Raw genomic sequence first — 16,254 nt, forward strand, 5'->3', positions numbered from 1 at the left:
AGCCTTGAAATGAAAATCCACTGAGCGCACTGCACACGTCCCACACAAAGGCTGCTTACCAGGAAATGATGCAATCGACAGGTGTGAAAAAATTCACGCATGCGCACGAAGGTTCAAGGTTGGCTCATGCAAGCACACGTGATTCAAATCCACCAGGTTTTTGCAAAAAATAAAAAAGGTCCGATACTTTTGTAACAGACCTCGTACATCTCCTTGCATGTTTTTCTTAAACATTCATTTTTCTTGGATGCTTTGGAAAATGTCTGCAGCTCAAATAATTTGAATTTATTCCTTTATTATTATTTTGCCATAGTTGATCTTAGAACACAGTGTGATGATGCACTGAGGAAGCGGTTTATTTTAAAACTATTTTAAAGTTGTTAGCATTTCATGTTTATTATTCAGGTTTCACAGGATTTGTCTTAATATGTGGTTTTTCATTATTTACTGTATTACCTTTTGGGGGCGCTTGAGTAATCCTATAAATAATATAAAAAGCTTTCACATGGGTGTGTGTGTGTGTGTGTGTGTGTGTGTGTGTGTGTGTGTGTGTGTGTGTGTGTGTGTGTGTGTGTGTGTGTGTTTGGTGTCAGTGTCAGGAGGACTTGCTATGATACTGAAAACAGTTTCGTGATGATAATGGATTTTTTTGTAGGGATGTTTGGTTCTGAATTTGGTGGTGTTCAGTGCTTTCATTCCTCAAATGTGGTTTGTTGCATTTCTTTTGAACATTGTATTGTGAAGCCTGAAGATTCAACTTTGGCACTACAGTCACGTGTATTTATTCATATTTGCGAGATGAGGATAGAACGTAGGTCTGTCTGGAAAGTTTGAGGTCAGGCATTGCCCAGCACCTGCTCCAAACCTGGTCTTCTGTGTCATTGCTGACCTTTTCGTCGTCATGCTGTTGATGCTTTGCTCGTCCTCACGTCAGCATCCACGGTGCTCATTAAGCAGACATCCGGCTGAGCCATTCAAGCAACACACGAGGGGATTATCACTTACTGGGAATTCTACGTCTCCTGCACGGTGCTGCAGGCGGGCAGATCTCAGGTCGGAGCTCCGTTAGCTCTTTGAGAGCGAGAACAGGACTTGACAAAAAAATCATCAGACAGGAGGGGAGGCGAGGAGGAGGCGAGGGGCTGAGCACAGCCCGCGTGTCTCTTTTTCTCCCAACACTGCAGCCTCAGTCGCCGTGTCCCATTAATGGAGGACTGTGGGTAAGCTTTTGTTGCTCTGGCGGGGGGCTGTGCTCTTTTGGAGGTCTTTGTCTGCAGTAGCCTGAAGGATTTGAGACCGTGGCTCGCTGTCTGTGCGGTGAGGGCGCTGGGAGTCGCGGGTTTGGTGCCTGTGCACTTTGCATTAGAGTGATGAGAATTCTCGATCCTCTTGGATTCACTTATTTTTGAGGATGCTGGTGTTGAGACTGATGGGAAATAGAAGAAAGAGTGAAGCATGAATCAGACAAATGAAGTGGCGGCGATACGTCGAGGGTATGTTTGAGTGTTTTTGTGTGTGGGAGTGGGTAGGGTACATGTGTTTTTTCCCTTTCTCTAATGAACAAATCCTGGATATTGTGCACTTTGTTAGAAATGCAGCCACATCGATGTGTTGCCTGTTTGAGTTTGACTTGTTGAATTTGTTAAGAAAATGAAGACTTTCTGGTAAAAAATGTATAATAGGCGCCTCTCTGTGAGAGCTGATCCTAACAAAAAACCCCTGTGTGCACGTAGCTAATGGATTAACCAAGCATGATAAACACCCAGCTCTCTACCCACAATGCCCTCTGTGTCCAGACAAGGCATTTATTTAACCTGGACTACTGCAGAAATGCTCTCAAATGACTCTATTTTTGGTTTCAGACTCATCACCTCCTAACTCGCTGTTTCTTCTCTATTTCATCTCTCTCCTCCATTGTCAAAAAATGTTGCTCAATCTCTTGGTCCATGGTTGACCCAGATACCCATGCAGCTCCCACCCCTCCCCCTGACCTCCTATCAAAGCACATCACTCTGTTTCTATTGTTTCATATTTGTCTTCTCGACTACACATGAAACCCTACTTTTTGAGGTCACTGATCTAACCATCGTCTTCTAATTGGCCAGAGACCTCGGCTAAAAATCGCGCAGACAGCACATGTTGGCGCTTGAATCTTTGAAACTTTTGGTTGTCTTCTTTTGGCTGTTTCTGTTTAGAGTAGCCACAGCATCGTTGATCTTTGATCTTTGATCTTGATTTGATATGCTGTATTGTCCCCATAAGGAAAGTAGTTCAGGGCTCCATCCTGAATTTCCACAAAAGAGATAAAATCAAAGAAATAATTCCATAAATCGTGAGAGTGAGGCATTGTCCAGATTATAGCTCGCAGGATTTTTGTTTGATTTTGTTTTTGCTTGTTTGGGGGTTTTTCGTCGTCGTCGTTGTTGTTTTTTACTACTTTTGGAGGTCCTGCAACTTAGTGAAAAAATTGTGCATTTCTTATTATTATTATATACAAATAGAGAATGTTTATGAGTTCACTCACCCACTCACTCACTCACTCATCTTCAACCGCTTACTCCAATCAAGGGTGGTGGGGGGTTGGAGCCTATCCCAGCAGTCATAGAGCATGAGGCAGGGTTCACCCTGGACAGGACGCCAGTCTGTCGCAGGGCCAAGTATAGACAAACAAACACATTCACACCCGCACGCACACCTACGGACAATTTAAACTTTTCATTCTACCTAACCTGCATGTCTTTGGATGTGGGAGGAAGCCGGAACATGCTGAGAGAACCCACGCAAACACGGGGAGAACACGCAAACTCCACACAGAAAGGCCACAGGTGGGAATCAAACCCATGACCTTCTTGCTGTGAGGTACCCGTGCTAACCATTAATCCACTGTGCTGCCCTTTCAGAGTTCAATGGTACAAATATTTCATTTGATATTTCACAAAATTAAATATTCGTTCCATTGAAAGAATGAAAAAAAACATTCATTATTTTTTTATATGACGGTGAAATAGATCCTTGTCATTTGATATTTTATTAATTTATAAACAACAGAAAATGGGCTTACAATTTGGTGTTCGTCATTGGTGCTTTGATGTCAACAGTCCAACACAAACTTTAAATAGGAGTCCAAAATTGTTCTCAGTCAACTTGCAAAAAACAATCCTGGCATTGTGCCACATTTAGCACAGACTGCCGTCTGATTTCCTCACTCCAGTGAAAAATCACATCAGAAATTTGTCCAGCTTTTTATCCTAACTTCATCATCTTCATCCTAACAGCTCTTCATGCTTCCAGACGGCTTATAGCGTAGTGGGTAATCCAATAACAGATAATTATCGAAGATAATGTTTTCATTATTGGATTATCTTTTTAGATAACTTTAAAAACCATTATCAGACTAATTATCTTCCGATAAATTTTGTCCGATAACTTTTAGACTGATAACGTAGTAAACAAAGCTGAACAGCAGCAAACATTTTTAAAATTTAAAATCAGTTGAGCACCTACCTGTTAAAAGTTTCCTGACAGATGGATAGTTCTACCCTCTGCAAACAGAAGAGAGCTGCTTTCAGGAGGAACTGCTCTACCCTCTGAAGGCAAAAGAGAACTGGTCACAAAAAAAAAAAAAAATCATTTCCTTTAACACCATACTGATATGATGGCAATATCACCCAAGTCATCCAGAGGCATACATTTTTAACTTATGGTTCAATTTTTAACCAAACTAATTTTGGACAAGTTATTTAAAATTACTGTCATGTCTGAAGTTTTATAAAGTGAAAATATCAGATATATGTTTTACGAGGGTAGGCTGAAAAGTTCTAAGGCTCACTATAATGCAGTTAATGCATTACTCCTTCATGGGGAGCCTTAGAACTTTTCAGCCTACCCTCGTAATTTTAAAGTAATGTGCTAATTTTTAAGGTTTTAGTGAGCACATGCTGTGCCCAGCAGTGCATTATGGGTAGGATAGAGTAATTTCAGTATGTTCACGACATGAGAAATGCATTTCAGAGACTCTGTTCAGGCTCCACGGACAGCAGCATTAGACTCTAGTGCCGAAAACTCTTGTGAATATATTCTCTGGGTTTATAGACATTGTTATTGTATTTGCATTTGTTAAATTCCATGCATCTTAAATGTAGCAGACACGGATTATCTGGAATTTTGTTTTGGCAAGTTTTCAAGGCCTCTACTGCCATCTACTGGCCAGTAGTGTTCATGGCAGTTCATGGCAGTATTCGTCCTGAAGCTGAGCAGACACTCTGATACTTTTAATCACTGTACTCTCAGTTCAAACTGTACCACAAACGTTCAGAGCACACGATTTATGTTCTCACACACATTGTACATTCAAAAACCACACGTCGAACTTGTTTCCAGAAGCAAAACGTAAGCTTTTTTTCAGACTTAACCCCTTAATGCCTATTGTCGCATATATGCTACAATAATTGACTCAAATATGCAACATACCAAACTGACCAGTATGCCTGCTGTTGCATATTTGCAACATACCAGTATTATTATTAGAACATTATAACATAAATTATTACCAAATACCAAAATTACGACTTATTTTTGTGCAAAAGTGAAATTAATGATCTCACCATTATTTACCATCTACTTAAAGGCAAAAACACACACAAAACATTTTTTTATATACAGCTATATAAATTCAGGCGTTAAGGGGTTAATTTACAAAAACTCTCAATGGGAGACATCAAAGTTTAAAAACAAAACAAAACAACAACAAAAAAACATTACAAGACAGCTCTGCGGTGTTTGCACAGGCACAGTGCGAGCGGTTGGACGCTTGTAGCTCTTTAGCAGCAGGATAACCTCACAACGGCCGACCAGAATAATATCAAACAGGTTTGATTTTCATTCGACCATATGATCTGCGATCAGGAGATGGTTGTGAGATGTTAAACGCAGCTTGTTACTCCATGTACACGATGTACACTACACGATGCAGGACGCGCGATTAACCTTTAACTCGGTCCAAAAAATTCTCGCACGAATGAAAAATCATCTGAAAAAGGGCCAAAACTCGCACAGTGTAAAGCCACCATTTATGTGTCAATATTGAGTGCACGTTTTACAACATCATAAAACATGCACACGGCACTAATCAAATGAGCACACATTCTCTTCACATGCAAAACATTTTGTGATGACACTTTCAGGGCTCTGTAAAAATGCCTGTTTTTACAAATAAAAAATGGAATATTTTACAAAAGCACATTTATCTGTAAACACCAACACACGACACACATCACATTAATGTGTTGGTTTACATAATGAATGACTGAACCAATCAGTGTTTAGCAGAGGCACTTTTACCCAGAATCCTTTGCAATCTCTCAGTGTTTGTTACAAAACCTCAGAATTAGTGCATTATTCAACATTAAAAGATATGTTATATGTTAACTTTGTACAAATGACAGAATTGACATTAATGGAGTTATTCTATTAGTATTCACACCAAACCATAAGTCAGCATGACTTTATTTTCCAAGACCTCCGCCTGACCGGAGCGTTGTGATTGGTAGAGAGCTGGCTTTGTGGCTGCTCTCAGGGTGCTTCTGTGCTGGAAGCCGTGTAGTAAACAAGAGCTTCCAGCAGGGGGCAGGATGTTCAAACATAGAAGTGCGGGCTCATTGTTTGGGTCTATTGTCGCTTTTGATGCTTCAAAAGGCGATCGTGGTGTTAAAACTCAAATTCAGCTTGTTAGTAGTTGCAAATGTAGCAGAGACAATACTGGAATTTATCGGTTATCTGTAACTTCCGATACATTTTTGGGTGGTTTATCTTTATCAAAGATAACTTTTCAGTTATCAGATTATCTGTTATCAAAATAAATTTTTTGGTTATCTGTGCCCACCACTGATAGTGGATTAGATTTTTTGTGTTAGAACAATTATCACCTTCAAATCGTCGTCCACCAGCAAAACAAACTCCACTATGTTTAGCTAAATGCCACCCCTGGTAGTGTGAGCATGCACGGTGGACGGGGCATGCAATAGCACATTTCATATAGCACCAAAATTGCACGCTATAAAGAACTATTGCACGGTCAATGAAACACAATGGCAAATGGTACGAATAATCCATGTCAAGTGACATACAACCCACCAATCAAATGACAAGGATCCATTCAGCCATTATATAATTGTTATTATTATAATTATTATCAGAATCAGAATAGCTTTTATTCACCAAGTACTCACAGAATACAAGGAACCTATTATTATTATTATGAAGAATTACTATGAATTACTATTTGTACAGTAATTTCCCAGTAATCAAAGCAATAAACACAGAAAGCTCAAAAAAATAAAACAGTAAATACCAAAACAACAATGCATAAACATCCCAAAATAAAGAGCTCATTAAAAAAAAAAATCAAATGGACTCATGTTTTTATTGTAGTGTTTCCAATGCTGTGGGCAAGTGGTCTGTGTACATCTAGTGATTTCTTTTGTCCAAGCTTCAAATAACCAGTATGTCCAGCATAGTATAATCCAGTATGTTGTCCATCTCACATTTATTTGTTCGTCTTGCTTATAGTTGGAATTTAACTGTCCTTGTGTTACACACCACAATCTGAGAACTTCTGCATAAATCCACTGTTGAGTTCTCCATGCTACTGTGGGCCAACAATCCGTGCCCATCTGATGACTTGTTTTATCCAAACTGCATCAAATAGCATTCAATATGTAAGTGTGTAGTTTTTCTGCTGTTTATATGGCAGAATATTCAGATGTCTCCTATGTAGGCAGGTTCACAAGGTATGTACACTCTGCTTGTCCTTGTGTTTGGGGAGGTGATGGTCTAGTGGTTATACGTTGGGCTTCAGACCAGAGAATTCTCGGTCCAAAACCCAGCTAGACTGGAATATCGCTTAGGGCCCCTGGGCAAGGTCCTTAATCCCTGAGTTGCTCCCGGTGTGCAGTGAGCACATTGCATGGCAGCACCCTGACATTGGTGTGTGAATGTGTCTGTGTGAATGGGTGAATGTGAGGTATAATTGCAAAGTGCTTTGTGCTTCAATCAATCAATCAATTTTTTTATATAGCGCCAAATCACAACAAACAGTTGCCCCAAGGCACTTCATATTGTAAGGCAAGGCCATACAATAATTATGTAAAACCCCAACGGTCAAAACGACCCCCTGTGAGCAAGCACTTGGCTACAGTGGGAAGGAAAAACTCCCTTTTAACAGGAAGAAACCTCCAGCAGAACCAGGCTCAGGGAGGGGCAGTCTTCTGCTGGGACTGGTTGGGGCTGAGGGAGAGAACCAGGAAAAAGACATGCTGTGGAGGGGAGCAGAGATCGATCACTAATGATTAAATGCAGAGTGGTGCATACAGAGCAAAAAGAGAAAGAAACAGTGCATCATGGGAACCCCCCAGCAGTCTACGTCTATAGCAGCATAACTAAGGGATGGTTCAGGGTCACCTGATCCAGCCCTAACTATAAGCTTTAGCAAAAAGGAAAGTTTTAAGCCTAATCTTAAAAGTAGAGAGGGTGTCTGTCTCCCTGATCTGAATTGGGAGCTGGTTCCACAGGAGAGGAGCCTGAAAGCTGAAGGCTCTGCCTCCCATTCTACTCTTACAAACCCTAGGAACTACAAGTAAGCCTGCAGTCTGAGAGCGAAGCGCTCTATTGGGGTGATATGGTACTACAAGGTCCCTAAGATAAGATGGGACCTGATTATTCAAAACCTTATAAGTAAGAAGAAGAATTTTAAATTCTATTCTAGAATTAACAGGAAGCCAATGAAGAGAGGCCAATATGGGTGAGATATGCTCTCTCCTTCTAGTCCCCGTCAGTACTCTAGCTGCAGCATTTTGAATTAACTGAAGGCTTTTTAGGGAACTTTTAGGACAACCTGATAATAATGAATTACAATAGTCCAGCCTAGAGGAAATAAATGCATGAATTAGTTTTTCAGCATCACTCTGAGACAAGACCTTTCTGATTTTAGAGATATTGCGTAAATGCAAAAAAGCAGTCCTACATATTTGTTTAATATGCGCTTTGAATGACATATCCTGATCAAAAATGACTCCAAGATTTCTCACAGTATTACTAGAGGTCAGGGTAATGCCATCCAGAGTAAGGATCTGGTTAGACACCATGTTTCTAAGATTTGTGGGGCCAAGTACAATAACTTCAGTTTTATCTGAGTTTAAAAGCAGGAAATTAGAGGTCATCCATGTCTTTATGTCTGTAAGACAATCCTGCAGTTTAGCTAATTGGTGTGTGTCCTCTGGCTTCATGGATAGATAAAGCTGGGTATCATCTGCGTAACAATGAAAATTTAAGCAATACCGTCTAATAATACTGCCTAAGGGAAGCATGTATAAAGTGAATAAAATTGGTCCTAGCACAGAACCTTGTGGAACTCCATAATTAACTTTAGTCTGTGAAGAAGATTCCCCATTTACATGAACAAATTGTAATCTATTAGACAAATGTGATTCAAACCACCGCAGCGCAGTGCCTTTAATACCTATGGCATGCTCTAATCTCTGTAATAAAATTTTATGGTCAACAGTATCAAAAGCAGCACTGAGGTCTAACAGAACAAGCACAGAGATGAGTCCACTGTCCAAGGCCATAAGAAGATCATTTGTAACCTTCACTAATGCTGTTTCTGTACTATGATGAATTCTAAAACCTGACTGAAACTCTTCAAATAGACCATTCCTCTGCAGATGATCAGTTAACTGTTTAACAACTACCCTTTCAAGAATTTTTGAGAGAAAAGGAAGGTTGGAGATTGGCCTATAATTAACTAAGATAGCTGGGTCAAGTGATGGCTTTTTAAGTAATGGTTTAATTACTGCCACCTTAAAAGCCTGTGGTACATAGCCAACTAATAAAGATAGATTGATCATATTTAAGATCGAAGCATTAAATAATGGTAGGGCTTCCTTGAGCAGCCTGGTAGGAATGGGGTCTAATAGACATGTTGATGGTTTGGATGAAGTAACTAATGAAAATAACTCAGACAGAACAATCTGAGAGAAAGAGTCTAACCAAATACCGGCATCACTGAAAGCAGCCAAAGATAACGATACGTCTTTTGGATGGTTATGAGTAATTTTTTCTCTAATAGTTAAAATTTTATTAGCAAAGAAAGTCATGAAGTCATTACTAGTTAAAGTTAAAGGAATACTCGGCTCAGTAGAGCTCTGACTCTTTGTCAGCCTGGCTACAGTGCTGAAAAGAAACCTGGGGTTGTTCTTATTTTCTTCAATTAGTGATGAGTAGTAAGATGTCCTAGCTTTACGGAGGGCTTTTTTATAGAGCAACAGACTCTTTTTCCAGGCTAAGTGAAGATCTTCTAAATTAGTGAGATGCCATTTCCTCTCCAACTTACGGGTTATCTGCTTTAAGCTGCGAGTTTGTGAGTTATACCACGGAGTTAGGCACTTCTGATTTAAAGCTCTCTTTTTCAGAGGAGCTACAGCATCCAAAGTTGTCTTCAATGAGGATGTAAAACTATTGACGAGATACTCTATCTCACTTACAGAGTTTAGGTAGCTACTCTGCACTGTGTTGGTATATGGCATTAGGGAACATAAAGAAGGAAACATATCCTTAAACCTAGTTACAGCGCTTTCTGAAAGACTTCTAGTGTAATGAAACTTATTCCCCACTGCTGGGTAGTCCATCAGAGTAAATGTAAATGTTATTAAGAAATGATCAGACAGAAGGGAGTTTTCAGGGAATACTGTTAAGTCTTCAATTTCCATACCATAAGTCAGAACAAGATCTAAGATATGATTAAAGTGGTGGGTGGACTCATTTACATTTTGAGCAAAGCCAATAAGTCTAGAGTCTAATAATAGATTAAATGCAGTGTTGAGGCTGTCATTCTCAGCATCTGTGTGGATGTTAAAATCGCCCACTATAATTATCTTATCTGAGCTAAGCACTAAGTCAGACAAAAGTTCTGAAAATTCACAGAGAAACTCACAGTAATGACCAGGAGGACGATAGATAACAACAAATAAAACTGGTTTTTGGGACTTCCAATTTGGATGGACAAGACTAAGAGTCAAGCTTTCAAATGAATTAAAGCTCTGTCTGGGTTTTTGATTAATTAATAAGCTGGAATGGAAGATTGACTTTACACAAAAGGCTATACCAGCACCGCAGATAGGGCGCCAGTGGACCTCAGTTTACAGTTCATTTCCACCTTAAAGACACTAACCACACGTTTGAGGACAAAGAAGTTAAAATATTAGCCAGAGAGAAGAAATGGTTTGAGAGAGGGGTCAAGGAAACCCAGCCTTAACCGGGGAGGGGGTCTGAGACACACTTTATCCCCTGTTTACAATGGGGTACTCAGGTCAAAGGAGTTTCAGTTTTTTGTTCATGGTAATGAGTCATTCACGTCATCAGCAGAGTCGTCAAGGGAGCCATCAGGAGAGGGACAGCTGTCCTGTCATTAGGAGGGTGCTAACTAGAGCACAATAGGTGCTAATTAGAGCTATTGTTTAGTCACCAGCCTATAGCAGTCTGCCTCTCGGTAGGAGGGGTCTGGTTAGGTTTAAAACTCCAGCTTTTGTGACTTCTTGATTATTCTTCTCTACAAGAGTCAAGACAGAAGTCAGACCATCAGAGCAAGAATTTTAGCTGAGGAAGCTTCTGCGATTTGAAGCGAAACGTCCTCGCGTCAAGCAACCCAGTCCAGTCGAAGATTCAAGCTTCTCTACTATGGAAACCACCTGGACAACTGAGAGCCTACACAGAAAAACTCCTCACTTGTGTTTGCCATTTAAATAACAATTCCGCCCGCATGCTCATCTTATAGAGACAATGACAGATGCCGGTCTGGGGTTTAATTCATGTTTTGCCCAAAACCCACCCTTTGCATCCTGTGCCTCACTTTGCAGTCAGATTTCACACTGTATAAACAGCAAAGTGGAGTTGGACGCAGCCCAAATGTATTCTTGCTATGCACTTTAGACCGTGCGCTCAAGATAATCAGGATACGCCCCATGGCGTCTGCACACATTGGCTCGTCACTAAATGCCTGTGGTACAAAAATGACCCCACTTCACCGATCAAACAGTAGAACATCGCAGAGTGAATCCTTATCTGATACCTTCACAGCATCATCTGTTTGTTGACATTTAGTTGCGCTCCTGCAGCAGCTCCGTCAGCCTGCAGCTGGCGTGTCGCCGCATTGAACCCTGACTTGATGCTCTTGTCATTTCATTCTCATTATCCACTTGAGCAGAATGTTTGTGCACTGTTTGGTTTTGTGGTGTGTTTGTTGCGTGTATCTCACCCACACGCCGTGGTTTTTGACACGGAGTGGCTATACGCCCAACCATTGGGTCAATAAAGTAAATTCACGAGCATATATGCCCAACCACAACCGATCAATGAGCACGTTTGTAAGCTCACTTCCGGTTTCAATGCAGGGGGGAAAAAAGGCGGATATTTTCTCGCCGGCTGTGGGAGGGTTTGCACCCCGTGGAGGGGCTGTGATCTAAAGTGGTTCTGTTTGACTCATCACACCCAGGGAACAGTGTCAAACTAACACCATCTTACAGCCAACAAGCAGCATTTTGTTCACAAACTGTTTCGTTGTCATTAACAAGCTTCCGTTCAAAATGCTTATGAAGTTTGTCTGTTTTGATCCATTGCGGTGTTATCGCAGTAATTAAAGACGACGCCATTAAATGTGTCAAACATATGCCACAATAGAGCCTTAAAAAGTGGTGTAAAAAATGTAGTTTAGATGCTCAAAACGTGTCAAATACACGATCACGGTTGGGCGAATAAGATAAGACATTATATTTATCTGCCCAACGGTTGGGTGTATAGCCTTTGCCTTTTTGAAATTCAACTTCATTCTGTCCCCGTGTTCTATTACCTTTGCGGTTTGTGTTTGTGCAAATATCTAAAGTAAACAGAGTGTCCGCAGGGAAAAGTTGGGATGGATTCAAACTATCTGCTGCATGTACATGCAAGGGGCGAAGCCACCATATACCATTTATGAGCTGTATTACCATAAAAACTAAACCGTGGAGGTCAGGAGATGTGCATTTTGCACCTTCTTGCAGAGAAGTAATTTTTCTCGCCGACACAACAGCACATAACCTCCACAAGATAACTAGACTTTCACAACTTTACTTTGCATAACACAAAGTGTGTGTGTGTGTGTGTGTGTGTGTGTGTGTGTATATATATATACACCGTAGTGTTCAGAATAATAGTAGTACTATGTGACTAAAAAGATTAATCCAGGTTTTGAGTATATTTCTTATTGTTACATGGGAAACAAGGTACCAGTAGATTCAGTAGATTCTCACAAATCCAACAAGACCAAGCATTCATGATATGCACACTCTTAAGGCTATGAAATTGGGCTATTAGCAAAAAAAAGTAGAAAAGGGGGTTATCACAATAATAGTAGTGTGGCATTCAGTCAGTGAGTTCATCAATTTTGTGGAACAAACAGGTGTGAATCAGGTGTCCCCTATTTAAGGATGAAGCCAGCACCTGTTGAACATGCTTTTCTCTTTGAAAGCCTGAGGAAAATGGGACGTTCAAGACATTGTTCAGAAGAACAGTGTAGTTTGATTAAAAAGTTGATTGGAGAGGAGAAAACTTATACGCAGGTGCAAAAAATTATAGGCTGTTCATCTACAATGATCTCCAATGCTTTAAAATGGACAAAAAAAAACCAGAGACGCGTGGAAGAAAATGGAAAACAACCATCAAAATGGATAGAAGAATAACCAGAATGGCAAAGGCTCACCCACTGATCAGCTCCAGGATGATCAAAGACAGTCTGGAGTTACCTGTAAGTGCTGTGACAGTTAGAAGACGCCTGTGTGAAGCTAATTTATGTGCAAGAATCCCCCACAAAGTCCCTCTGTTAAATAAAAGACGTGTGCAGAAGAGGTTACAATTTGCCAAAGAACACATCAACTGGCCTAAAGAGAAATGGAGGAATATTTTGTGGACTGATGAGAGTAAAATTGTTCTTTTTGGGTCCAAGGGCCGCAGACAGTTTGTGAGAATTCAAGCCACAGTTCACAGTGAAGACAGTGAAGCATGGTGGTGCAAGCATCATGATATGGGCATGTTTGTCCTACTATAGTGTTGGGCCTATATATCACATACCAGGTATCATGGATCAGTTTGGATATGTCAAAATACTTGAAGAGGTCACGTTGCCTTATGCTGAAGAGGACATGCCCTTGAAATGGGTGTTTCAACAAGACAATGACCCCAAGCACACTAGTAAACCAGCAAAATCTTGGTTCCAAACCAACAAAATTAATGCCTTGCAGATGTGAAGAAATCATGAAAAACTGGTTATACAACTAAATACTAGTTTAGTGATTCACAGGATTGCTAAAAAAAGCAGTTTGAACATAATTGTTTTGAGTTTGTAATGTCAACAGCAGATGCTACTATTATTGTGAACACCCCCTTTTCTACTTTTTTTACTAATAGCCCAATTTCATAGCCTTAAGAGTGTGCATATCATGAATGCTTGGTCTTGTTGGATTTGTGAGAATCTACTGAATCTACTGGTACCTTGTTTCCCATGTAACAATAAGAAATATACTCAAAACCTGGATTAATCTTTTTAGTCACATAGCACTACTATTATTCTGAACACTACTGTATTTTTATATAAGGTGTCCTCAGAGAGCACACACGGGCTCCAGCAACCAAATTACATCTGCCAAATGAAGGAGTTTTACGTTTGGTCGTTTGGCAGCTGCTCTTTTGTTTGTATTGGCACCTTCTTTGTCACATCATAAATTCAACACGGCAACAATTTGTAAATTATCTACAGTTAGGCTAGGCAACCAAGTTACAACATCGACTTCATATGTAGTTCAACATAATGTACACACCTTTGCTATGACATTATTTAGTCGCCAATGCTTAACTTTAATGACTGCGAGCCAGGAATCCAGTCTACCAAATAAAGCCTGTAATCTCCTCTGTGGATTTCTGCCTCATCGTGGACCCTGATCTGCCCACTTTCCTGATCTGTTCCTCCATGAGAGCAACCAGTAGAGAAGCAATAATAGTAGGGCTACCCTAGCCTAGCTGTAGTTATGAATGCTAACTGTCCATCATCATATAAAGCTCACCCCATGTCAGATCAACGGGTGTGAAATGAACTTCAGTAGGAGAGGAGTCAGACTAATCTGTAAGAACAAATTAAATATGAGTTCTTAGATTCATCTGGGCCACTGAATTTTTTGATCATTTTTCTTTAACATTCTGGCATTATGACATCATAAAGCGTTGATGGAGATACAATAATTCCTAATAACAGTCCTCTCAATCAGTGGCAGGATGCAAAAAGGAAATTGGGTATTATTAAACTGGTGCTTCCAGCGCACACTCCTAGATGTTATGTTATCTAACAAAAGTGAGGATCTCTGTGAGGATCTGCTTTTTTTGTGAATTTTCTTCAAGAGGTAGTTAACGTCTCAGGGTTTTGACATTTGAAAACACAACATTGATTTGTGGAAGATTGTTGAGTCAATAAAAATCAATAAAAAAAAACTGACAGAAATAATCAGTAGCTGCAGTGATGCCTGAAAATTTAAAGAGTAGCAGTTTGGTAGTTTTCGTTCTGTGCAAATGAAGAAGACAAAAGAACAGAGGCCGTCTGTAATTCTGCTTTATGAAATGGTCAGTTCAGCATGTGAAGGTTCTGTGACTCAGGAAAGTATTTCTATTTTGGATAAAATAATTTTCTCTCTTTACACTCTGGGTGTCATTTTGTGCCGTCATTTCATTGCCGGTGTCATTATTCATGTCTTATGCCTGCTGCAGATTCCTTAGAATGTTCCAACCAAATCTTGGGATAATGTTCATTGTCTAAATTGGGGATGACAGCTCTGCTGCAGGGGATGTGTGAATCAGCGCCACTGCAAAGTAGTAGCCGGTCATTAACTTTGACAGTCGTCTCAGGAGAGCAATACAATGTAAAATATCAGATGAAACACAAATGCACTGATGGTTCATGAAGTCAATCGTGGTTTTATAGATAGCTGGTACCTAACATGAGTGTTTGGAAAGTAAAAGTGTTCATCAATCTTGTATGTCGCTTAGGACAATGATACAAGCCCAATTCCAATGAAGTTGGGACGTTGTGTGAAATATAAATAAAAACAGAATACAATGATTTTCAAATCCTCTTCAACCTATATTTAATTGAATACACCACAAAGACAAGATATTTAATGTTCAAACTGATAAACGTTATTGTTTTTGTGCAGATATTTGCTCATTTTGAAATGGATGCCTGCAAGAGCTGATAAAAATTCTAAAAAAAACAAACAAACAACAAAACTAATGGACCCTCATATATTTTGTGGTGTTGTGGGCCAGCAATCTGTGTTCATGTGCATCAAATAATATCCTATATGTTATTTTGCTTGCTTTTGGAATTTAACAGTCCTTTTTGTACACACCACAAGCTGAGAGCGTCTTGCATAATAACAACCAGTATGTTGACACACATTTATTTGTCCCTCTTATTTATTTTTAGAATTTAAAAGTCCTTATGTTAAGTTACAGCAGAGGTTGTGATGTGCCAGTGTGCTACACTGAGTTCCTGTCTGTTGTTAAACTCACCCCCATGGAAACACTGAGTTTAAAAAGTGAATTCACATAAAGGAAAAACGTGGCACTTTATAATCTGGTGCAATTTATGCTCCAGAAAATACAGTACTTGATGGATAAAATACTTATGGACAGAATAATAATTGTCAGATTCCGAGTTAAACAATTAGTTGTAATTCATCAAGAAAAATAAGCCATATTTTGACTTGTCTTTCGAATGTGAGGATTTGGGCCTGTGCTATTTTACTTGAGAGAAACACCAATAAAATAGACTGAAATAAACTGCTGTTAAAACATTTGAAGCACATAAAACAGAGCAGAAACTGTATTTGTCAAGTTTTAGAACTGTTTGGCTTAAATTAAGTTTAAGTGGTTGTTACAGAAATCGACTTAATGTGTCCTGTCATCCACCACTTGAATTCACATCAGTCTACGTGCTACAGATTGACAAGATATGGTTCATCATAAAGGATCTGAAGGACCATTGGCTGAAAAAAGTAAACACCAAGAAAGTCTCTGGATTTTTGAGAAAACAAGATGGATTTTTTTGTTTGGGTTGTTTGTTTTTAACTATTTCTAACATTTTAAACAGTAAATGATTAATCAGTTGTTCCTACTTGTAAA

The 16,254-nt window shown here is 39.6% G+C and overlaps 1 protein-coding gene across 3 annotated transcripts in view; it reads left to right on the top strand.

The window, feature by feature from the left end:
* Positions 1–918: 918 nt before the first annotated feature.
* Positions 919–16,254, top strand: part of pacsin1b (protein kinase C and casein kinase substrate in neurons 1b) — a 34,514-nt gene continuing 19,178 nt past the window's right edge. The window contains exon 1 of one of the 3 annotated variants that reach the window (XM_034165621.1): positions 919–1,220. The gene's annotated coding sequence lies outside the window, so the exon portion shown is untranslated. Of the gene's footprint in view, positions 1,221–1,406; positions 1,495–16,254 lie in introns of those variants that run through there. The other 2 variants (XM_034165633.1, XM_034165626.1) reach the window with 2 other exon arrangements.

Source organism: Thalassophryne amazonica, chromosome 3, assembly GCF_902500255.1.
Source record: "Thalassophryne amazonica chromosome 3, fThaAma1.1, whole genome shotgun sequence".
Lineage (NCBI taxonomy): Eukaryota > Metazoa > Chordata > Actinopteri > Batrachoidiformes > Batrachoididae > Thalassophryne > Thalassophryne amazonica.